Here is a 6,643-nt window from a genome sequence, read left to right on the forward strand (position 1 = left end):
TTATGTTGCTATTCAAATCCCCGGAAAAAACGTGTTGGGTGTACTCGATTCAGGAGCCTCGGTGAGTTGCATAGGTTCAGTTTTGGCTAAAGATGTTCTCGCTATGGACGTCGAAATTAAAAAACTAAATTCTAGCATACATAGAGCCGACGGCAGTAATCAAAGAGTAGTTGGCGCAGTCGAGTTAAATGTAAATTATAAGGAATCCATTAAGTCCTTAGTCTTCTATATTGTACCCAGCTTGAGCCAAGACTTATACTTAGGCATTAACGTTTGGAAATCTTTTGCGATAGCACCCAATATTGTTAGCGAGCTAATCGACGTTCCTGCCGACGGCAACATGCACATATTATCGGCGATCCAGGAACAAAAACTTAGGGCAGCTGTAAGACTTTTTTCTTCATTTGAAGAACAGGGTTTAGGAAAGACCAGCTTCGTAGAGCACGTTATTGATGTAGGTTCGGCAAAACCAATTAAGCAGCGGCATTACCCAATCTCTCCAGCTATTGAGAAACTTATGGAACAGGAAATTGATCGAATGTTGGCTCTGGGAGTAATTGAGGAGTCAAATAGTACATGGTCATCGCCGGTGGTGCTAGTAAGAAAGCCAGAGAAGGTTAAGCTTTGTTTGGATAGTCGCATGGTCAACTCAATAATGGTGAAGGATGCTTATCCATTGCCGCACATTGAGGGAATATTGAGCAGGCTTCCTAGCGCAGAATTTATATCCAGCCTGGACTTAAAAGATACGGTACCAAACCGACCCACTATGGGCTAAATCACATTTTTTTTTGTTTAAAATCTAATATAACGAGAAGGAAAAGAGCTAGCGCAATAATTTTTTGTGTGAATAAAGTTCAAGTCATGTCGGTTAAAGGAAAACTAAAGCGAACGTCAACACGCTTTACTTGACGGGTTAAAATGAGGGGCGAAGTTGACCATGTTCAAAAAATTTATGACCTTTCGATTTTCTTTTTGCTGTATCTCAGAGGCGAATCACGATATCGATACAATTTTTGTTTTAAATAGTAGTAAATGAAATGTACATTAAGAAAAGGGTTATTAGAATACCATCAACCCCTAAATTCAGGGTTGAAATAAGGGGTGAATGGCTAAAACCCAGAAAATTCACTGAAAAACCTTATAGTGTTTTCATAGGTGCCGAAAACGATTCCTATAATTACTTCTGCAAGGATTGATTTATTGGGATATCATCAACCCTTCATTTGGAGGTTAAAATAACGGGTAAGTTGCTGAAAACAAGAAAATTCTAGAAATCGATGTCCTTTCGCTTTTCTTTTTGCTGTATCTCAAAGGAAAATCATGATACCGATACAATTTTTTTTTTAATTGCAGTAAATTTAATATAGATTAAGGAAAACCTTATTAGGATACCATCAACCCCTAAATTAGGGGTTGAAATAAGGGGTGAATGGCTAATACCCAGAAAATTCACTGAAAAACATTCTAAAGTGTTTTCATAGGAGGCGAAAACAATTTCCAAAATTATTTCTGCAAGGTGTATTTTATTGGGATACCATCAACCCCTAAATTAGAGGTTGAAACAAGGGGTGAGTGGCTAATACCCAGAAAATTCACTGAAAAACAGATGCTAGAAAAGACTGCCGAAAGATTATGCGTAGCTGTTACATCAGATTGGCCCAAAACTGCTATGAATAGCATAGAGTTGTCGGTAACGACTGGATTTGATGGTGCCTCTGGCTATGTTAACCCTCAGCAGAAATTTTACGATGAGGAGAATGATGACCGAAGTCCTTATCAGTCGCTCTTTGTATGCATCAATCCTCATTACTCCTGTCTTCAGGGTCAGTCCACTGTCTGAAAATGCGGTTTTATTAGTTAAATAATTATATTTATAAATATAGTTATAATTAAACGTTTTTATCTTACCCTGGCTTCAAAAATCGAGTAATATCATTAGTAAGTGGTCTCTTCTTATGCATTTCTCGCCTTCTGTCCAAATAAACCATTGCACAGTGTTCCGTCTAGAACAAGCTAGCTGGACAAAATTATTTTCTAAGATTTTACGTTTCCTCTATATCCAAGAACTCAATTTATGTAATTTTATTAACAAAAGGAACATTTTTTAAGAGGGTTGCCACCTGTTGAAAAAGTGAAATTCAGTTTTAATAATAAAATATGACAGTATAGGTGTCAAACGAAAGAGGATTAAAAAAATATTATTTCGGTTGCCACCCTTCTAAAAGCCCAAATTGGATTATATAAAATATTTTAATAAAATATTACGATATGGGTATCAAACGAAAGAGGTTTAAGAGATCTTTAGTTTGAAGAAGGCTATCAATGGAAAATCAATTAAATCTATGAATTTATACCTTTATCTTCCTATGCTTATTTGAATTTGTAAGGAAAAACTAAGTGAACTTTTCAATGCAACGCCTCAGTAAATCGCTTAGAACAAGCTAGCTGGACAAAAATATTTTCTGAGATTTTTCGTTTCATATCGTTGGCTGAGTGGAAGATCGACCTATCTCGGCAGCCAGTTCGAAAACGCCCTATCTCAGAAAAATTTTCAACAACGCCCTGTCTCAGAAAACTTTTCAAGAACGCCCTACTTCAGAATTTTTTTTTGAAAAACACCCCATCTCAGAATTTGGTTGAATAACGCCCTATCTGAGAATTCGGTTCAAAAACGCCCTATCTCGAACGAAAATACATTGAAAATAAGCTGAAATAGGGCGTTTTTGAATCGGCAGCTGAGATAGGGCGTTCTTGAAAAGTTTTCTGAGATAGGGCGTTTTTCAACCGTTTTTCCGTCAATCATTGTTAGGAGCATATTGTGGTTCACAGAAACCTCGTATTCTTGCACCAAGCACTTTGTTGGCAACAAAGCATTTATCTCCTCTAATACTTTGTTCGTCTCAGAAACGATAAAATCTTTTGTTTCTTTGGAAAAAATAAATTTAATTGGACGACAATACATCGTAGAAGAAGGTCGAGGTCATCAGTGTCATCACTGCATGTGAATTTTTGTTTATATGTGCTATGACCAGAACTTCCATCGCAACCCCACTTGCTGATTAGAGTAAATGACAAGCATGTAGGTAACAAACTACTAAGAACTTCTTGATTTGCTAAAATTAAACGTTCAACACTTTTATCTAAAATAGCTTGAACTTTAATTTCGGCACGTGTTTCATCCACATCAATTTTGTTTGGATAACACTCTGATTTAGCCTTTCTTACACTGTAAAACGACGGAAATACCTTATGACCTGCTTGGATACTCCACTTCCGAGTCATTTTGTACGCATGAGTAGTCGACTTGCTATCTACATAGTATGCTAAAGCTTCTACACTGCTCAAACATGTAGCACTTTGCTCACATATTGTTTTCGCCGTGGATACTTTAGTGTTAACTTTCGCATTTTTTATAATATTTGCAATATTCCTGTTGCCGGACATACGTGTTGATACTTCTGCCGCATAAATTAACTCATCTGCACTTCTGGACTGCAGTAAGTCATCCACTCGACGCCGTTTAGTTTTTTGACTGGTTGAATGAAGTCCTTCTTTAGTCTCCCAGGGCCTGGGTTACCTAAAGATGTAGCTGGTAGTTCTGATGGCAAGTTTAAATGTACAGAAACTGTAAAAGTCATATCTGTACCCGAAAACTACTCCGAGTTTTTATTTATAAACCGTCCCCGATGTCTTCCAGAGCTCTTCCATTTCTCAGAAAGCCTTGACGAATATGCCGCAACTTTTATGGTTAAATCTCTTAAAGAATGCTCCGTTACTTCACTTAAATCATATTTTGATAGAACAAAATTTAATAACTCTTTATTTCTTGATTGTTTCGAATATTTCAACCAAACTTCGAAAAACTCAATTCTTTTTATGGTTATAACTAAATCTGAAAAAAATAAAATAAAATAGATGTGCACTGAATTCGCAATGGTTTTTTGTTTCGAGTGTTAACAGATACTCATGACTATAATATATATAAGATTTCAAGGGGTTACATGAGGAGACATATAACTTTTCCACCTCTGAAGTTGAAAATGTATATAAAAAATCTTTTTTTTCTTAATCATGGAATGTTAGACATACTAAAAATAATCAAATTGACAAAAGATTATAATCAAAAACTTCAGCTTACCTTTGAGTTCAGATTCCATCACAAAAATTAAGTAGAAGTGGTGACTTAAAGTTATATGAAGCGTAATATTCAAAACAAATTTTTCAAATAAATCAGTTATGACTTCGACTGCTCTTGCTTACTTACTTCAATTACTCAACATATTAGAAGTGAAAATAACAAACAAGTGTAAATACCCCGTTATATTGGTCTTATGATTAATTACTCAATACAAAATTCTAGGAATAAAACTTTTGTTTTTGTCCACCTAGCTTGTTCTACACGAAACACTGTGCGACGGAAGGTCCGTTTGTTGGTTGCTCTCTGTTGTTGTTCCGCTTTCATGTTGGATAGGCGTTTGTTTGATTAGTGGTTGTTGTTGCTGTGAGACATTAGCACTTTTTCCGATCAGAGCTGCTGAGTTCGATGATGGCGAGATTCGCCGTTCTCAACACGGTTAACGAAGGGTGGGGGTGTGCGAATAGATTTTCGGCGAGCATCTGCGCATTTTTGGCAAAAGTACTTTTTGTCAGAGCTAGCCAAAAACTCTGCATTAGCGGGCAAAACACCAACACAATCCAGATGAAAAAATTCGTTGCATTTACCGCACTGGATTTTGGCTTGCGAACGATCTACTTTTTTGTCCGCAAACACAAGGCATTTTAAGTAATTTAACACGAAATGTATGATTATAATTATTTGTAAGAGTCACTGTCTCAACACATTGCCTAAACAGATTAGTTTATGATTATGTTCGGCTTTAATGTCACAGTAAAATATCACAAAGGAACGGTGCTGAGCAAAACACGTCCGCTCGCGACGACGATTTGTCTATATCATTACTATTGTGAGCTCCTATTCCCAATCAAGGATTCCCAAATTAAAGCGAAAGCAGAAGAGCATTTACGATCGCATGATGCAAATGTTAAGATAATAAGAGCTGCAGAACTGAACCATGTAGGAACATCTTTTTTTTACAAGGGCGTGTAGTTTCTGGCGTGTGCCGATGACATCGACATCAACGGTAACAAAAATAGCGAAGTCTCTTCTGCCTTTTCCAAGCTGGATAAGGAAGCAAAGCGAATGCGCCTGGTGGTAAACGAGGACAAGACGAAGTATCTCCAGTCACCGCCTCCGCGCTTTGGAACCCACGTCACTGCTAACAGTTATAATTTCGGGAAAGTGGAGAATTTCATTTACTAGGGAACCAGCACTATCACCGATAAAAAATATCAGCATGGAAAACCCACGCAGAATTACTCTTGCCAACAGGTGCTGCTTTGGACTGAGTAGGCAATTCGGGAGTAAAGTCCTTTCTCGACGTACAAAAACCGCACTCTATAAGTCACTCATCATGCCCGAGCTGTTATACGCCGCAGAAGCTTAGACAATGACAACATTTTATGAAGCGGCTCTTGGAGTATTCGAGAGAAAGATCTTACGGACGATATACAGGCTTCTACGCATGGGCGACGATGTTACCGTAGACGATGTAATGATGAGTTGTATGAGCTTTACAACTAAATGTACATAGTGCAGCGAATGAATATAGAGCGGCTCCGCTGGCTTAGACATGTCGTTCAATAGGAACCGAAGTTTCAGGTGTAAAAGAATTCAACTCGCAAGCCGATGGTGGTAGCAGACGAATAGGAAGCTCCCATGGCAATGGAGAGACCAAGTTGGCACAGAGAGAAATGACTGGCGTTTTTTGTGGAGCTCGGCCAAAATGGCTTAGGCGGTTACAAAGCCAAAGTAGAAGAAGAACATGCAAATGATAAATGACGGAGTTGGGGGACCATTTTCTTGGATGCGCCAGGAGGAACTAACAAAATATTCCTTATCAGATAGATTCTGGCAACGGTTCGATCAAAAAATTACATTACCTTAGCTATCGCTTCGTCTGGAATTGCTGCGACATTATTACCAGGTGGAAACATTGCCAATTCAGCTCTTTAGCTGCCATTGAACATACAAATCATCGAAACTCCCACGTGGAATATTTCCAGAGCATCCGGTATGAAAAAAAGTTTAGCAAAAAATTAAATTCATTGTTTGGGATGAGTGCACCATGGCACATAAAAAATCGTTTGAGGCTTTTGATCCATTGTTGCGGGATTTGCGTGGAAAGGTTCAACCATTCGGGATATTGCTCGCAGGAGAATTTATGAAAACATTGTCTGTAGTTTCTCGATTAACACGAGAGATAAATGCTTGTCTGAAATAGTCAACATTGCGACAAGACGAATATACATACACTGCAGCTGAAGTATTCGCGCGACAATAACTGGAAATTGGGAACGCAAAGCTGCCAGTCAATGAGAGATTAAGACGAATTTTATGGCCTGATAATTTTGTAAATTAGAAACATCGAAAGAAGAACTGATCGAAAGAATGTTTCTTTATTAAGAAAATTAATTTTAGGAATCACGATATGCTCAGTGAACGGGCTATTCTTGCTGCGAAGAATAAGGAGGCCTATCAGCTAAATAATAGTGGTATTGACAACAGTCGTTGCTTGAGCTG

At 37.9% G+C, this 6,643-nt stretch overlaps 1 long non-coding RNA gene across 1 annotated transcript; it reads right to left on the reverse strand.

The window, feature by feature from the left end:
- Positions 1–1,638: 1,638 nt before the first annotated feature.
- LOC118749855 lies at positions 1,639–2,129 on the reverse strand. The gene is made up of 2 exons (XR_004994295.1): positions 1,912–2,129; positions 1,639–1,839 (listed from the first exon to the last, which is right to left on the reverse strand). It is a non-coding gene; the product is annotated as an uncharacterized LOC118749855 (long non-coding RNA).
- Between the last annotated feature and the right edge of the window lie 4,514 nt (positions 2,130–6,643).

This window comes from Rhagoletis pomonella, unplaced genomic scaffold (genome assembly GCF_013731165.1).
Source record: "Rhagoletis pomonella isolate Grant_MI unplaced genomic scaffold, Rhpom_1.0 Rhpom_scaffold_00068, whole genome shotgun sequence".
In the NCBI taxonomy this organism is placed as follows: domain Eukaryota; kingdom Metazoa; phylum Arthropoda; class Insecta; order Diptera; family Tephritidae; genus Rhagoletis; species Rhagoletis pomonella.